Genomic DNA, 18,176 nt, shown 5'->3' on the forward strand with positions numbered 1-18,176 from the left:
ATACAGAAGGCATTGTCAGGAGGAACATGACTTCTTCTACAGTCATTTTCACTGTGATGCTGGGCAAAAGCAGAATTTTCCTCATGTCACGTGCCAATCTGTTGTGTAAAGGTTATCACAATAGACAGGAACAGCACTACTGGCCTTGGAAAGAGACTGGAAGAAGTATTAAAAATAAATCTATCCATAATAGAGCACAGGAGAGAGAGAGGGTGATTAATTGATCTGCTAAATACCCAAATTGTCTGTATATCATTGCAAGAAGTGTGAAACCAAACCAAATAAGAAGAGCTGGGAATCTTGCTACATGATTAAGGAAGTGACTAAACAACCACAGCATACATTCCGTGGAAAAGCACACAGATGACTCACTTGTCAATATTAAAGGATACAGCTTTTTCACAGAGTAAGCAAACAAAGATATGTTGCCTTGTACACTCAGCTACTATCTTCTAGCCTGGAGACTGAGAATATGGAGAAAACTGAATCATGTGAAACACAGTTTAATAAAGGTTAGGAGTACAGTGATGAGGAACAGCTGATTACAGACAAGAGAGAATAAGTTGTGGGGGGTTTTGTCTACAGAGAGTAAAAGTAAGCGTAATACCTTAAGGGAAGTCTCAACTGGCTGAATGTCTATGAAAAACAGCCCAGCGGGACAGACAGGTCTTGCTGGATGTCCTACCACATGATGCAAAACTGGTTGGACAACAGGAGTCTAGCAGCTGCTAGTAGATAGCTGTCAAAATCAGAAGGATATATTGAAGTTCTGCAGTAGCGCATCTTGGCTTTAGTAGCAAAAACTATTTTCATTAAGAGCCTGAAGATTAATTCAAAAGGCTTCTTATGCTTTTTAAAAGCACTGAATTATAATTGCTATTATGTTTGTATAAGACACATAAAAAAGGGTCTGCAAACTAAATGGGTTGGCATCATCAGAGATTAAATATTAACAAACAAAAAATAAACAACAGAAGAACAGGAAAAAAAATTCTCAAAAAAATTCTCAAAAAAAGCAATTTCCTATTCTTAGCAATATCTGACTGCACAGATGCAGATGTTCATCTGATTTAGGTAGCTCTTCTTCAAAAATGTGTCTTTGGGATTACAGTGGATCACAAGCTGAACATAAGCGAACAATGTCTTCTTCCCAAGAAAAAGACAGCTAGATATACTTGGGTTTATAATTAGGAATATGTGAAGATATGAAATAGTTCCCTTGCTCTGTCTAGCAGGGATTTGATTTGAGCTGAGAAATTAAATCCATTTCTAGGCATGGACTTTCAAGGAAGTTATGGCAATCTAAGCATTAAACAAAAAGCACTGAGAAAAAAAAATAATGAAGAATGTGGTTATGTAAAAGAGTAATGACTAATTTGGAAATATGGGAACAGTTTTCATGTACACTGAAGGATGGGATGGAATGCAGAAAGGAATGAAATACCCTGTCCATGATGCACAGGACAAGAAATAAATAGCTTAAGCAGCCACAGTGAATATTCATGGTAGATGCTCAGAAACTCTTCTTAACAGTGGAGGAACAATGCCCTCAAACAGATTACACAGGGAGGCTCTGAAATCTGCCAGGAAAGGTACAATATGTGCTAAAGATCTCATTGTGGTAGAGAGAGGTCACTGTAACATTTTTCTTATGATTAGAAATAAAGCAACTAAACGCAGTGAAGAAAAATTATATTTTCTAATTATTACTAATTTGCATTGTTGCAGAGCTCTATTTGGATTACAAAAGCAGTAATTCATCATGATGGTTTTTATTCCCTTTTCATCCATTTATGATCTGAATCTTTTTCCAAAGTCTCTCTCTTCCCTTGATGAAGCAGTATTTTTAAAAACCATTACTTAGACTAAAGATCTTGTGAGAGATAACATATCTGGTAGCTAAGCTGTATCTTCACGTGCAGGAGGAAGATTTCCTAAAAGCAATGAATAAGCATGCATCAGATTCAACATTTAATCTCCCAGAAAGAGTGCAGGTATATTCTGTATCACCATAGTCTTAAAGCTGTATGTCAACATTATCAGGTTACCTATTGTGTATATTCTCAGTTTGGTTTCCTCAGCAACTATATTTTGGGTAGCTTTGCTATGGCAACCAAAGATGATTGCTTAATTTACTGTTTCAATTAATAATCCATGGCCTGAACCATAAAAGCAATAGTTAGATAATATAACTATGGAAAAACTAAATAAACATAAGTTCTACAAAGTTGAAGGCTTCCATAAGAGTTATTTCTCCACTACAGCAATAATGCATAAGGACATCACTAATTAGGCTGTATTTCACTGCTAAAAATAGATACACTGGGTCAGTTCTAGCCTTATATAGAGGAGGACACAATAGCAGGTCTTGCAACACATGTGACAATCAATCATCTATTATATGAGAATCACATTATGTCAGAATCAGTTCCTTGTTCATGAAGGCAGGAAAATGAAATTCCCCGTACGCCCTTCTGTCATCCTTTGATGTGTATTGTGCTGTGTCATAACTGTGTTCTTGGTGAACAGATAGCAAATGCATTCGATTCATAATGAATGTGTGTGAATATCTCTCAGCTAAGTTCTGAAGATGGTACCTCATGGTAGGCCATGAAAATCCAAAGTAAAACTATGGGAGTGTAAGCAAATATGTATATACTTTTAAAAAAACCTTGGCCCCATTGTCTTGTTTCATAGTTTCATGCGGGTTGGAAGGGACCTTAGAGATCATCGAGTCCAGCCCCCGGGATTCGAGCCTCTGTGTAGCAGAGCGGCACTTCTACCACTTGCGCCACAGGGGGGATTCGAACTCGGGCCCCAGTGTTGCAAGGCGGCGTCTTTAACCACTGCGCCACCGGGGCACACGATTTGTACTTTGATCCATCCACAGAAGTATCTTTCCTACCAAAAATCTAAGATTTTGAGCTGTACATGTGGTACAGTAGTATCAGAGAATATGGTTGCATAAGTAGCTGTATTATTTTTCATGTCTTCCAGTATTTTCCTGTTCAACTCTCACAGTGCAATTAGGCAGTGATCCACAACCAACAAAACCCTCTCCACGAAAGCCAGAGTTCCATAGTTTAAGGATTTTTGAACCTCAGATCCCAATGGAGAAACTACAGTTACTCCATTTCTTTGGAAAACTGAATGATCCTAATACAGTCACTGAATGATCTAATCTTTTCTTTTTGACAGCAACCTAGCAGCTGATGTGCTTTTGTGCAGTTAGCCCACCTCTTTTTAAAGATGGCCATGCCAAGATCATCATTTTCAGAGAACACAAGGATTTCTGAAGAGAACATTACCTCATGTCTAATCCAAATAAAGGGGAAAATACAAATGAAAATCTTCATGGGCAAGTGTAGCAGTATCTATTGAATTTAGAAAATACAAAACCTTTGTATACATTCCATTAATAAATTCAGAAGCTTTCACTGGTTCATCCAACCATCACACTCAATGTCAAGTTGATCTTTTTATTTATGTTCAGACTTTTCTAAGTGCTCTAAAATCCTCATGTTGATTTAGATTGCCTTGAAATTCTCCAGATGTTAAGACATTCAGGCAAGATTTTTCCTTTCCCAATCCTGGACTGTTTGAGCAAGGTACAAGGGAGATAAATGCCACACTAACAAGCCAATTCTATGCTTACTTATCTATTCTATCATAACACAAGAAACCACTGAACTATTAAATCACAAAATAGTACATCATTGAGTACCTACTACATTCTATCAATCTGGATCCTGAGAATCCTATTTTCTAGGAGCATGTTATTTTGCATCTGTACAAATTTTTCTCCCAGTGGTAGTTTCTGATTTGCATTGGCATCAACGTTATGTAGTTTAGACATTGATAATTATAATATGATGTCATTTAGATGTCAAAGTTTGAGTTACTCACCCAATGACTAGTGGCGAAAAAGGCATCTATAAAAGGTCTGTGTCTCATTCCAAGAAAGTCTTCTAAGAGACATTAAGAAGAGACACTTCTAAAGATCCTTATTTCCTCATTCAAGTCAGGCTACAATATGGTGGAGCAGACAGAAGATGCTGAACAGAAGAAGGTGGAGGATATCGGAGGAGAGAACAGCCCTCATATAAGAAGTTATGCTTGGCTGAATAAAACTGAACTCCTGCTGTAGCAACAACAACAACAAAAGCATACACAAAAAAACAAATGAGCAGAATAGAAAACTGCTATGCAGTGAATTTCTGTGTCCAAAAGCCATTATTTACAGGACTGAAACTTCTGGATAGCAATATTACTATTTTTTCCTGCATATACTATCACAAAGTAGATACTGTTTTATATCTCGTTTGACTTCATTTTCATTATATTGTCCTCGAGATTTTACCAAGAAAAGTTTCCTTCTTTTTTAAGATAAAAACACTTTCAGCTTTACTTTGTAAATATAATTAATCTTTCTAAGTTAAAAAGTCTTTACCAAATTGTAAGTGGTTATCTTCACTGAAATCTCTATATTAAATTACAATTAAACCAATAACGACAAAAATAAAATGAAACTCATCCAACAGATATCTTAGCAGAATCACCAAAGAGAAAGAAGAGGAGCGGGAAGCAGTTTAGCAACAAATGTAGCTGAAGAAGACATCCTACACGTTCTGAAAGCAATTTAATTTATTTTTACATGTTCTAGAAGTAAAAAAGTGTTACAAAAAATACATGTCCTTATTTTATATTTCAAATTAAACAGCATAACCTCAGCTTCTAGAAACTCTTCCAAGAGGAATGTATCACTTTAAATATAGTTTGTGACTGAGCTCCCTGTATAATGACTGTATTTGTGCTGGTTTTCACACTCTAATAATTATCAAGCAACTTGCCAATGTTAAGCTTAATTCTTGCCAAAAATCCTGTTCTTGTAGTAATCCATCAACACTTACTCGACAGTAGCTTAACTTCCACAGAAACATTCAAAATATGCCACAAAGTGTAGAATTACTTGTGAGGAAAATGGTGCAGACACTGTTTTCATAAATAACTGCACCATTCTTTTATTTATGATCATAAAAAAGATTATAATAGTGAAAATAGTGCTTTAAGACTTCCGTTTAGCAAAAAAGATACAAAGTGTAATAGGTAGCATTCAGGTAATTAATCTGTTGAAGTTAATTTCAACACAGTAAGAAGGGAAAAAGAGCAAATGTTTTCCAGGCAACCAAAGAGACGTTGCCAGCTGAACAATGACCTCTTTTGGGCTACAAAGATCTGGACCTACTAAAGGTAAAAGATCAGGCTGAAGGAGATAATGCTGAAGAAGAAGCCACAAAAAAAAAGAGGTCACCAGCTTTCAAAGTAATTACTGGACCAAAAAAAATGCACTGAGCTGAAAGTTGAGGAGGGTAGTTTTAAATAGAGATCCTAATTATGGCCGTGAAAGAAAATGCCAGGGCATGCTGTCTCATGAGGAATATGAAAAAGAATAAGACTCTGAGAATAGGTTCTGGACATCAGGAATTGTCTCTTATCTTCATGATGACACATAAATATGCAAAACTCACAATTAAAATTTTGGTACATTTAGAAGTCAGATGTTAGGAAAAAAATATGTAAAGAAAAATATATAGGCTAGTAGATTTTGGGTGGCTGGCTGGTTAGGTAGGTTTTTGTTTAGTTGTTTTTTTTGTGTGTTCTCATTTCCAGTTAATGAACCACCAGAAGGAAATTCAGAGAAGCTGACATAAGTTCCATAGGAGCATATATAAATTTGGTGATGATTTCTAAATTATGTAGAGAAGTGACAGGTTGCGAGCATTCAGAACTGTCTGAGCTTAACAAGGGAAACTTATGCTAAGCAGGAACAAGGAAATTTCTATTCAGTCTGTTTGACAACACACAACACAAGGAGTACAATGTAGAAGTTCTCAAACAAATCCTAAAAAAGTAGGGCAGCTGTGAATATTCCGAACCACACACGTATAAATTTAAGAGTATTAAGGAAAACTGGAAAGGAAATACAGGAAGTCCCAGGAAAATCAGGAGCTCTCTCTGAAATGTGGTTGCTGAAATAAAGTCTATTTCTTGTACCCAGTCTTAACCTATTACAAACATAGTGGGAGGAAATCAAGCTGCTCCATTGAGAAAATTGCTACTGAAGAAGTGGGATCCACTCAGCAGTTACAATGATTCCCGTTACAGGATGAGGTGGCTTCTGGCCATCATGCTCCTCAAACTTCAGCTGCCAAAATCTGTTTTTAGGAGCGCACTGTCACTCCTATAATCTACAGCTAGAAGTGTGTGTGTAAGGCCCTGAGTGATGTATTGCTGACACATAGGCTTTTCCTTGAAGAACAAGAGCACCGAATTTTATGGGGGCTGCATAGACACAACTGTTTTCATGGACCATGAAGACTCTCTTCAGACTGTTCATACTTGGCCATACCACCACCAAACATCATTTACAGCAACTGAATTAAAAAGTGCCTGCACAGCTTTGCTTCCTGCAATATGTCTTCACTCACACTGACATGAAGACACCAGGACTTCCTGGGAAAGCTGGGGAAAACTTTACACCTCTCCTTCCCTCACTCTGGTACTTTCTGTCCCCATCCTCTAAACTCCCCACTCCCCCCTGGTTCTCCCCAGCATGGTACAGGATGGACACAGGACTACACGAGTCAGTCTATTCACCAGGCCTAGATTTGTGCTAATCTGTTCATGTAAAGACATACATTAGAAAGCAGTTTTACGGCTCGTGAGAACAATGAATGCAAACTTCTACAGAAGTGTAAAATGTTTTTATGAGATTCTTTGATAAATATGAAAATTTTCATATTCTTTGAAAAGTAACATTTAAAAAATGTAATTTCTAGTGCTTTCTGTTATAATATTCTTTCTTAGAAAAAAAAATATCTTTTTTAAAGTTAATTTAAAAATAAGAATAGTAGGAGAGAAAGCATGCTCACAGCATTCCCCCAGGGACTGACCTTCTAAGGGACATATCAAAAGAGCAATGCAGCCACGGCAGGCAGATGGGCACAACAGATCAGCTTCAGGAGATGTGTCTGCAGATGCTAAATCAAGAGACCTGCCTGCTAACAAGGAAATACAGAGAGAGTGCCAATGCAAATTGTTTAGTGTGTACATTTGTTTTACTGGAACCAAATTAGAACAGTGGTAAAAGCACCAACCATCACAGAGTTATTTAGTACTTGGTGATACCTTTGACATGCAATTTGTCTTTCCAGAGGACTGAAATACTGTCTGAATTTTAAAACCACATTACAGATTACCAAAGCTGGCATACCTTTGCATTTCCTCTCTGGTCTGAAGTAGAAGAGCCGACAGTAATGTTCCTTGGTGTCACAGTCAGGCTGCAGTCATCAAGCTGCCCACTTCCAGAGAGGCGAAAATTTACCATGTTGACATATTCCTACTGGCAGTGTCACTGTTTCATCTCACACAGAAGGAACATACTGTCGTGTTAGGTTTTAGCAGGGCTCCAGGAAAAAAAATGCACTTAGCTGGCAACTTCTATGTAGAGATGCGGCAACATCTTAACCCACTTCCCTGAAGACCAACAGAAACATTTTCATTACTATTGACAGTGCAATCAGCATGATATGGATTTTCATTATAGTGTTTCCCTGTTAGTAGATTTTTAGGGAAGCTTTGAGATTAAAAACACTGTTTTACTGTTGTCTAATCTCTACCAAGAAATTAGGGACATCAATTTCAAGATCTAAGGACTAACATTTTCTCACAGACACTATCTCCTTTCCAGTCGCTGACTAAAATAAGTTCAGTGGTTGTTAACTCTGTGGAAGACATTAGCAATTCGGAATCTGAAGTCTAAGGCTCTGCTCTACCTGACTCTTCATCTACCTGAAAGAAGTGAAATAAATTCAACTTCTTTTGTCTACATTCTGGCATCTTGTAAATGCTGCACTGTTACCAGGCAATCATCATTCATTGTTACCACAAACATGTTCTTTCTCGGAAAACAAGTGCATGTTAGTACATCATGGGTTTTATAGTAAACAGTCTAAACAGTATCATAATAATTGGGGAATTAATATTGTCCTGCTACATATCCTGTTCTCACTTGGTTGTTTTTCATGACACTTTTCTCCAGCTCCTGAGCCAATTGCTTGTCCTGCTTTATCCTTGATGTGACCTCTAACAGCATTTGTTTTGTGTTGTGCTGGACTGCCTTTATTCTGCCTTTGGTTATTGGATAAGTCTGACTCACGGGAGCTGTAGCTGAAAGAATATATTGGCTATTAATAATAATGCAAGGATCACACTAAAAATGGTGTGCAAACATTACCAATCATTTATCTAAAGCAACTGGAAGGACTTAAAGATCAATATTTAGAATATTAGCAAAGCATAATTATCATTATGGTGGAGGAAGAACTGCTTTTGGTATTTAGGCACCTGCCCCAGAATATCTAACACCTGCCCCAGAGGCAGTCTGGAGACAAAATGAGGTGTGTATTAGCAGTGACTGCAGAGTATTGGACCTCATCATAGATCTCATGATAGTGGGGCGAGGTAAGACTCATGAAATAATCCCGTTATGCTGGTATCACCCTCTTTCTTACAGTAAAAATCCTTGTTTGTTCAAATATTGGCGGATGAATCTTTCCCATCAGTAACGTTTTCCACTTGACACAGTTTCTATCATGCAGGCTCATAACTACAGTAGGCTAGAACTGACTCTGTGGTACTCTTGCAAGATTATACAAAGATAATCTTCACTTTCAGAATCACCTATACTGAGTAAAAACATTACTTCAACCTGATAGTGCCACCTGGAGCACCCAGGTCTTGGTACACTTTCTACCAGTTAAATCACCTGGGATTAAATTACCATGCTGAGAATTGGAGAGCCTGTGGTAGGATAAAGACAAGAGTACATTGGTTTATGGATTTCCAGCACACAGGAACAGAGACTTAATCAGGAAATAAAACTACAATTGGTCCCTGTTTGGGTCCTGTACCATCACAGACCATCAAGTCTTCCTGATAAAGCAGCAAAAAGAATGAGTAACTAATGATTTGCAATTCCAAACTGCAGTTTCTTAGCTGGTGTGTTCCTAGGGGCCAACAGCAGCTCAGGGTCATATTCAAGAACAAAAAACTTTAAGTTCTGCAACACAGAGCATTGCAACATTTTTTAGCTGCTTGGAATCCAAAATCCTAAACAAATCCCATAGACTTCCTCTGCAGTGTGCAGGATGACCTGAGAGGCTCAGGGCCAGGATTCTGAAAGAGCCCAGCTGGGAAAGGACCAGCTTAGAACCAGCCCTTCAGCTGCAAGTGGGCACTGCTGAGCCCTTCTGCCTCCCTGAAAAAAAAAAAAAAAAAAAAAAAAAAAAAAGAGGGGAAAAAAAAAAGAAAGAAAAAGGGGAGAAAAAATGGGGGTGGGAAGTAGAAACCAGGGTATGGGGTTTGTGTACATATTCCCTTCATATTCCCTTAAAAATTTGATGGGAGAGAAGCCAAATATGGGTAAAAAATTGTTTGAGAAACACTACCTTAATTCCATCCAAGTATAACCCGCTGCTGAACTGTACTACGCATCCTAGGACTCTTGTGTACGCTCTCAAAAAATAGTCAGTAGCAAATCTAAATTGCAAATGAAGCTATTCTAATCTTAGCTACCTTAAATACCTTACTACATGAATCCTTCAGGGTGGCAGATGACTAGATTTAGATTTCTTTCAAGTTAATCTCATGACAACCATTTGTGAGATAACACAACCTCTATTTTTCCACAGCTCTGAGGCAGGCTTTGGCTGTTCAGCACACACTAAAGACACCTTTATTGCAGCTCCTTGATTCCCAGCTCAAAGGAGAGCTCAGCTACCTCCTGGTTTTCAGGCCAGGGTCTGTGTAACCCTCTGTGTCTCCACAAAAGAAAATCTGCTAATCAACCAACAGCATGCAAGGTATTACTGAGGCTACAGCAACGTCCATCCAGACATTTACATCCAGTTTGGCAAAGCACTTTCAGAAATCCGCTACAGAGAAAACACTATCTAAAACTAAATCTATTGCATGCTATTTATTAGTTAATCACCAAACATTAAAGTTCTTGGGACGATTTCTCAGAAAAAACTACATCAAACTCAACCGAATCAATTTAGGGAAACAGATACTGCTCTCTGCTCTAATAGTTTTTATCTCAGTGTTTGCTATTGCTAAATTTTCTGTGGACATGTGATTTCAAGTGACATATTTCAAGCCCACAAATCTCACACCAACACTGCTAGGAAAAAAAGTCCCCTATTTTTCCACATCTCAGTGACTGCAGTGAGATTAAACTGAGGACCAAAATTCTAAATTGAACTATTATTACTCTCATTGATGTAAATAATACAGTACTTCAGAACTAAACCCACGCAATGAGAAGTCAAAACCTGATTGTTTTTAGCTTTGCTAGATTGCACCAATAAAAAAATGCTAAATAAATGTCAACACCTAGAAATGCAGAGTGAAGACATCTTTTCATTTAAATAGTCTGACAGGCAAACTGATATTCAGATTCCTAAAGTAGAACTAATGGCCTATGCACAAAACAGTGCTGTTTCAGAAATAAATCTGAACTAATGAGCACTTTTAAATACAATATCCACAGCTATGTTGGCACAAGGGATATGGGACATGGAGTGCTGCCTTAGGACAAGTGGCATAGGAGTAAATTACTTTTATACCATTTCCCACTCCTTCTACAGGTTTTGTCAGGAGAATGGATATATCTTACACTGCATTCTGTACTTGCTGTAGTTTGTCACAGGAATGAATTATCACCATATTTTAATGCTTCAATACTGTGCATTTTTATTCTCATTATATTCTCCCTTTTTTTCTCAATCTTGTGAGAAAAAATTATAATAATAAAGAGAAAATAGCAGAACATTTATCCATTTATCCAGTCCCTTGACACTCTTAAGATTGTAACCAGAACAGAAAATTATATGAAAATGATTTGTTCTTACACTAAATATAGACACAAGGAAAGAAATAAATTTAAAATTAATCAGATCCCTGAAGAATAAGAATCCTTGGTCCATCTTCAGTGCCCTAGAATGTACTTCTACATAGCATGCTGTCATTAGTTCAGGTTGGACTGGATGATCTCCAGAGGTCCCTTCCAACCCATACAATTCTGTGATTCTCCAATTAAACATTGACATCTGCCACTGTCACGTGGACTGCTGTGAGATAACACTGCAATTGGACCTGATACCCCGTTTTGACACAATATGGCAGAAAAAAAAAGGGAAGCAGAGCAGTAGACCTGTGACTATTTTTAACAAAAGTGTAGACATTATGAAGACTGAGCTGTACAAGCCCTTGTCTCTAAGCCAGACAGGGACACATTTCCGCTGACTATGCAGTCTTTAAGACAAATAACAAGCTATACTACAGGTGCTTAAACTTAAAGTTTTTCTGGGTACATATTTTTTTCTTCCTTGAATGTAAATGCTATCTGTTTATAAGAGTAACACATTATAAATAGTATCACATGATGCTCTTTCTCTATCTATTTAATGAATATGCATATTTATGTATGTGTGTATTTATAACTGCATCTATATACACATGTAGCTACGTATATAGCAATGTTATAACAAGTATGAATAGCTGAACAACTCTTTGCAGGTAGGCTTAGGATCGGCTTGCAACTGAGCAACCTGTAGTAATTGTCTGCCTGTCTCTACCCAAGGATAAATGTAACAAAAATTATTCAGTGTTGCCAGTAGTGCAATGCAACTCAAGCATAATATTACACCATTTTAATTTTCTTAGATAAATAGTGATCCTCCTGGAAGAATCAGAATGAAATTTTGGGTTGAATTTCCATAAACATGAGGATTTATTGCACCCCCTCCAACTTCAACACATTCTTCTTGCTTAAAAATAACCAGCTCTTATAGAAATCAATTTAAAAAGAGAAGTCCCTCCCTGGCATCAAATTATCATGTAATCCAAAACGTGGGTTCAGGAAGCTCATAATAAATCCATTTTTCATCTGAAATATACTTTTGTGGATATCTACATATACATTAAAACCAACCAACAAACAAAAAACCCAAACTGGTTGACAAGAAGCAACTAATTGCAAGCTTTAGCATGGTCTTGTAGTAGTTAAAAATTCACATTGTGTGTGGAAACCTAATAACAAAGTCTGTTAGCCATATATCGGCAGTGTAGGTAAGCTTTAATAATTTAAGAATCAAATAAGATTTCCATTAGTCCTGGAAAGCAAGCAAATTACTTTCATATAAATAATACAGTGATATTATTTTAGTACCACATTCAAGTTCTTTCCCTAATTATGCGTTCAATAGCAAAATAATGAAAGTATAAATCTATTGGTATTCAGAATGAAAATGGAAAAGTATAGCCAAAGTCCACAACATTTACAAAAGATGTTAGATTTTGTGGATGAGGAAAACATATTTATCTTCAGACATCATAAATTACGGAAATATGGGTCACAGAGTCTGAAACCACAGAGCAAGTAGTCCTTCATAAGTTTCTAGTTCTTGCCATTTGTCATGAGCAAATGATAAATGATACTTTTCAGAAGGTATCATTCCCACTTTGGTCAATACCTTGTCAGGAATGACAATAATGTCTCATGAAAGTTTAAGAAATGGTACGTATTAGATGCGTGGGCAACACATGAGTACTGCAATTCTTGAAAACCTGAAAATGAAGGATAATATAAATAAATGAAACTGGATATCTAAATTTAAAACAGCAAACTTAAGGACTTTGGATTTTCATGAACAAAATGGCATAAACAAGAAACAAGGCCACTATAAAGAAAAGCCCCTTTGCATTCACAGTAAAAAGAACAAAAGGTGACTTAATAACTCCCTAACTCTCAGAAAACAATGGTAACCTTGAAGAAGTGGCAAGAACAGTGAAACTAAAGATCAACAAAGACAAAACAATATCAATGTAAGCATCTCTAATACCTAACAGCATTACTTATTAGTATCTGTGTTTTAGATGGGATGGAATAAAAGAGACAAGGATTTCACTTTTGTTCTTTCAGGTAGCGTTTAATGCTAACAACAACAGCGAAGCCAATTTTAAGACAGCCGTGCAAATCTCTCATGAAGAATCCTCCAGATGCACATAATAACCTGTACAAGAATTAACTACGTAAATAAGCACTGACACAAGTTTTAGGGGCATTACGAAAGATTGAGAAAGTAAGATTTAATCAAGGAAAGCTTCAACAAAAATCAGTCTCAATGGGGCAGCAGGACACTGAGTTAAGATACTGAGTACACTGTCTATGAATATAAATTTCCCTCTGATTGGACTTGACAAATGTTTAAATACTTACCTTTCTCGTAGCTTTTAGAGACCCTCTTCAACCATCACCATGCAACCTGAGATGGGTAAGGGGCCTTTGGTTTTCTGCTGCTCAACAAATCAAGTGAAAACAGGAGGATCTTACAATGGATTATCAGTATGCAGGAGAAATATGCTCATAGAAGAAAGAGACCTGGTGAAATTGTAAGAGTGGAGAGAGACCTTTCAGGTGTACCTGTGGAGCATGCTCAGAGTCTGCAATGCCAAATGCCGGATCTACTACAGAAGGATTTCTGGTACAACTCCTTAATACTCCCCCTCCTGGCTATTTATTGTTAAAAACTGCTTGAGTCTCCTCTAGCTAACCATTTTGCTTACCACCCCAAAAAGGCTTTTGCATGCTGGAAGAGCTCATCCTCTGCAGCTGCCTGGAAGGGATCCTTGGAGATGCTGAGCTTCTGTCCCTACCAGTTTTGCTAGCAGTGACAACAACTGACACAATTAAGCGTCTCCTGATTTTGACTTACCCTTGCCCAAACTACCTGTTTTATTTTTTCCTTATGGTTTTATATCTTTCCAAAATGTTGTTTTGTGGTTTTTGTTGAATGGTTAACAACCTCACTTCAACAATTCTACTTCTGCATAAAATTTTACCTTTCTGACCTTTCTGCAGAATTTCTCACAGCATTTCCCAGCAGTAAGAGAAAAGGTTGCATAGTAGGACACTGTGAGAACTGAGACCTTGAACATCAAATGCATCACAGAACCCTTGTCTGTGAGTTACAAAGAGAGACAGTTCCCTGGGTTCTATTCTTTGCCAGCTTTGGGATCCCCATTTCTTTAGCATGCATCTCTAGGAGGAGAAACACTCTCAGTTTCTCCCAGAGTTCACATAATAAACTCAGCCAGGCTGGAACAGAGAGAAGTCCCCTGTCCACTGCCATGTCCAGCTCAGAGTCAGTCAACTGACCTGCCAACGTCCTAATGCATCACAACAATATGAGATCTACTGCTAGTTCCGGAGCTTGGATTTTGTCTTTCAAGGCCTCATACAGGCCACATACACAATATGATAATATGATATTCAAAGCTTTCCTTTCCCTTCCTTTCCTGTTTTTTTTTTTCTTTTCTTCTTCTTTTTCTTTTCTTTTCTTTTCTTTTCTTTTCTTCTTCTTCTTTTTTTTTTTTTTTTTTTTTTTTTTTTTTTTTTTTTTTTTTTTTTTTTAGCACTATGGTACTTTACAGCTGGTGTTTAACACAGCAGTGCGCTCAATCAGCTGTGGCAGAACAAGCCATCAGCCAGATGCTGCCTTCTTCTGCAGGACAGGTGGGACCTGGCTGGCCAGCTTTCTCTCAGTCCTACCAGAGATTTACATAGGCCAGGGCTCTTGGCATGTGTGACCAGTTATACACTCCCCAGTGGTCATGGGTGCTTCTCATTAATCACTGACATAAATATGGTTTCATGTACACATGACGGAAAGTAATGAAGTTTGCGGGAAAGCTGCGTTTCCAGCCTTGAGCACTGTGATGAGAAAGTAGTCTGATACAATTCACTCCTATTCTTAAAACTGTATTGTGAGAAAGGGACTGAGCAAGCAATCACTTCTCACTCTGATTACTTTTTGCTAAAGAAGGGCACAGTCAGCATGAGCCCTGTGACATCTAGTTGAGACAAAATCAGGCCACAGCATTTTGTATCACCACTATCTACAGGTTATAATATCAGGGAATAGGATTGATATTTTATCAAACTTATGAAATATTTTTAGCTAATATCTTCTCTAATGGACCCAAATATGCAAAGATCTTGCAAATTCTCTCAAGAATATTGAATCCTGTTGCACATAGGTTACACACCTTGGGAGGGTGTTGACTTACAGTTTGGCACCCAAAATCTTTCAGCAGAAAATACCCTATTTTTTGTGATGAGGTCTGCATAAAGGACATTTTCAACTGAAGAAAAATGCAAGAACAGCTTTAAGTGCTAAGAGTAATATACAGTTTTCATTCTGTCTTCTGGAATGAACAGAACTGAATAATAAAGAATATAAAGATATTTCAAAGCATGTGAGGATTAACCATTGTGTTTGCTTCAACAGACAAGGAGAATCACAAAGATTTCTTCTAAGACACATCAGTGTTTCTGCTCTAGCTGTCTGTACTGGCAAGCTAAACCACATCTTGAGGAAGACACAATGGATATGACACACTACTATTAATAAAGTTTAAGAAACAAGAAGTTGCCAAAAAAAACCCATCAGTCCTGAAGTACAATGACAATAAATATATAATGAAATGCTTGAATATATCCAGGAGAAGTACTGAAGAAGACCTGGTACCACAAAATGAATAAATGAAGGGCTAATGATAATGCCATAAAATCTAACTAGTTTAGATTTTTTGCAATTTTTACACTGATTGGCAAAAACAAGTATTCCTACTACTGTTCCCCAAGATAGTTACAGTTAAGCAAAAGACTTTTCCTGCCAAAACAGCTTTTGCCAGACATGCTATAACTGACAGCTGTGTCTGACAACAGGATTATAGTTTGGAGGACATTCATTTAGGCAATTTAAAATGATATACATGACTTCATGTATGACAGTTCATCCATGTTAATTCCCAATTCAAACAGGAAAAGTACCGGGAAAGTAGATAGGAAATTATTAATGTACCATCAGTACAGTGTAGCAGTGTAGTAGTGTCAACCATCAGCGTAGCAAAACCTCATGCAGGACACTGAGAGTATGAGACAAGCAGCTTTATGTTAAAAAAAAAAAAAAAAAATCAGTTTCACTCAGTCATGTCACACACATGTGCACATACACACAAGAACTGAAATGGAGGCACCTAGGTGGTCAGCCTTCCCATCTTGGGTGACACAGAGGGTGAGAGCTACTGAGTCCCCACCAGATCTTCTTGGTTCTTCTTAGGCTGGAGGTGACATGCTGGTTTGGATGTGCTTTTCTATATTCTTTATGTGTAGAGTGTAATTCCTCTTCCTTATGCATTGTTTATTAAGAATTACTCTATGTCTCTTGTCTTCTGATCTGTCAGAAAAGCTGTGTATAGACTCCATGATATCCTGAAGACCTTCTAACAGAGGTGCCATCAGGTGCCATTTTTGTGTAGCTCCTTCTGGTACTTCAGCACCGCAGCATTTCCATTCACTTTCTGCTCAAACCAGTCTTCACGGCTCTTTATAATTCATTGCACAGATAATATAATCACAAAATTATATCAATGAATCATGTGCTGACAGCTCCTGACACTTCGCTAAACAAAAACAAAACACCTGCTCAGTTAGAAAACAATGTCAGACTCACTAAAGAACTGCAGTGAGAAAAAGACAAATTTAGTTTAAAAAAAAAAAAAAAAAAAGAGGTATATCATTATTCTAGGACTTGACACCTCTTCATGAAAATAACACTGTTCATCTCTGTAATGAGAAACTACTGACACCAACAACTTTCCTGGGAGGTTGCCTCATGGATTACACAAGAGTCATTCTCAGCAGATGAGCATTAGAGACAGACAGAGGTGCTTAAGAGATCTGTGGGAGGAAGGGTTGAGAAACGTGCCAGAGAAAGCCCCAGAGAGGGACCAAGCACAGCCAATTAGCCATGGCACAAACATACGGATTGACCACATGGAAAAGCAGACGTGCTGAGGGGACTGGGAATGCCATTCATCCAAGAGCAAAGCAGAGATTAATTGAACGTTGTTAGTGTAGGTAGCACACATAGTTAAACTACATGTTTCTTAGGCAGCACCTGCCTCTGGGATGTTGTTGGTCATGACTAGAGGCTGGTTGACACACTTCTGAGCTCTCTACCACGTGTATCTCACCACACCAGAGCATAGTTAGTTCCACCCTGACATAGCACTGTCCCCAGCTGTTCCTCATCCCTGGTTGTGCAGGGGTACCTCTGAGACATCCTCAGAAGCTGTGTAGACCATTAAGACCTCACTGCACAAGAAAAGGATTTGGGCTTGAGTTGACATCTGCAGGAGCACCCACTCATTTCTGCCTGGAACACCAGCCTGTAAATCTTTGTGTATCTAAGGATATTTTATCTTTCTAAGAGAAAGAGCAATCTGGCAGCCAGAACATGCCCATCTCATGTGGAAAATGCAAATTCAAGTTCCTACTCAAAATCAGCATGGAGAACTGGGTCTGAGCTTTTTGGATGCAAAGTGTTAATCAGTGCAGTATAGCCTAGTGGCAGGATTACAAGCACTTGTGGATTGACAGGCAGCTGGGTAGTACCAACAGCAGTGGTGTCACATGAAGATACATCCAGGACCTGTCTGCTTGATGAATTTCACCTAAGTTTGCTGAGGTCAAGGTTTTATATTTGTAACAGTTTTGTGCTTTTCTACCAATAAATTGTTATCATTATTAATGAAACTATGAGGCATTTCATTACTCATAATCAAATGTCACAACTGAAGCACTGAAAACAACACTCGAAACTCAGTTCAGTAATTCATATGAAGAATAAGCAAAGAGAGAAATTGTGCTGTGCCAAATTTCCTTAGATGATCACAGGGAGGATTAAATAACATTAATTCTCTCATTACTCATCTCATCATAAGGTCAACTGCATTTAAAGGCTAAGTGAGCCTGTAACTTTGAGATCTTCAGAGAAGTATGATTGCTGCATCTTAGCAGCTTGGAAATGTCAATTGAAGGAAGTGAACCAAACTAGTCAATAAGGTTTATTCTGCTTTCAGCGTGATCCTAAACTTAGAGCAGATACTTAGGAAACTGTTAGAAAGGAAAATAACAGTAAGTACACTCCACTACAAGGAATGAATTATGGTTCTAGCATTAGCTAAGTAACAGAAAAGACTTAGTA

General features: G+C 37.8%; 1 long non-coding RNA gene across 5 annotated transcripts in view; it reads right to left on the bottom strand.

Moving 5' to 3' along the window:
* The window catches only part of LOC107309244 (uncharacterized), a 46,275-nt gene that overhangs the window by 17,866 nt on the left and 10,233 nt on the right, over positions 1-18,176 (bottom strand). Inside the window, exons 5-9 of one of the 5 annotated variants that reach the window (XR_014933626.1) lie at positions 12,597-16,512; positions 7,274-7,536; positions 6,954-7,061; positions 3,907-4,141; positions 608-1,934 (exon numbers count right to left, since the gene is read on the bottom strand). The exons of 1 other annotated variant lie outside the window; for it this stretch is intronic. This is a non-coding gene — a long non-coding RNA (uncharacterized LOC107309244). The remainder of the gene's footprint in view (positions 1-607; positions 1,935-3,906; positions 4,142-6,953; positions 7,062-7,273; positions 7,537-12,596; positions 16,513-18,176) is intronic. 3 more of the 5 variants (XR_014933627.1, XR_014933631.1, XR_014933643.1) reach the window with 3 other exon arrangements.

Source organism: Coturnix japonica, chromosome 1, assembly GCF_054131305.1.
Source record: "Coturnix japonica strain WE chromosome 1, WE-NBRP24, whole genome shotgun sequence".
In the NCBI taxonomy this organism is placed as follows: Eukaryota; Metazoa; Chordata; class Aves; order Galliformes; family Phasianidae; genus Coturnix; species Coturnix japonica.